We start from the raw sequence: 1,061 nt of genomic DNA on the forward strand, positions 1-1,061 counted from the left end.
CCAGAGGAGAAAAGTTTCAAAAAGTTTATAATACTTTAGTTCGAGTTTACATCAGCAGACTCGAGTTTTTACTTTTAGGTGGGCTTAGACCGAGCAAATTTTTTAGCACATTAGCCTGCAGGGGATTGTTATGTATTCTATCGTGTTTAACTTTCGATTGCGATTTGTAATTTGTTTTTTTTTTTTTTTTGGAGTGCGATTATCGAACAAGGCTAAATTAGGTATTCATTGAAAATTAATAATAAATCGTTTAACTGAAATCTGATTTGGAGGAGGGGTTTATGTGTAATTCCACTGCTTCATTTGTATTATATATTATATACTATTATAAACACAGAATTAAAAATTAAATTGGACACAGACAAGAGTCGAACGTGTCACGTTAGTCACATAAAAATATTTTACACCCAGGGCATTGTGTACAAAATGATTGTACCAATAATTGTATCGTTCATATATAGCTAAAAAATAATCATGTATTAGTAATGTCAAAGATTTTTTTTCGTGATTCTCTACTAATATTTGCAACTGACAATATTGATAGTATGATAATATTATATTATGTTTATATGTGTCAGATAAGGTGCAATTATTTTTACCACTTATTATAGTTATTTTTATGATTTATTGGCGTATTGTAATATTGCACACCTATTACATAATAGTATTATAGTACCAATATTGTACCATTATTATGTTATTATTTGCATTTAAAAATGTACTTACTCATTTATTATCTGATAAGACCATAATACGACTATAGTCAATGGATGGACGGACTTTTTCAAACGACTTGTAATTTTTTTATTCTTAATTGTTGCTACTTTCTTTTATTTTCTAGAAATGCATCAGTCGCTGGAATGCAATGCGGAAAATGGCAGACGGGGGCCGGTGGATCCACACCATGGACAGGCCGATAACTTGGGCCAATCGTCTTAGTAAACGACAGCGACGAGTGACGACTACACAACCGTGACGACACTGAGTGCAGTTCTCAGGTATTAAGAGAGAAAAAAGTATATAACAGTACATTAATCAAAGTCGAGCCCAATAAACGCGAC

Source organism: Myzus persicae, unplaced genomic scaffold (genome assembly GCF_001856785.1).
Source record: "Myzus persicae strain clone G006 unplaced genomic scaffold, MPER_G0061.0, whole genome shotgun sequence".
In the NCBI taxonomy this organism is placed as follows: domain Eukaryota; kingdom Metazoa; phylum Arthropoda; class Insecta; order Hemiptera; family Aphididae; genus Myzus; species Myzus persicae.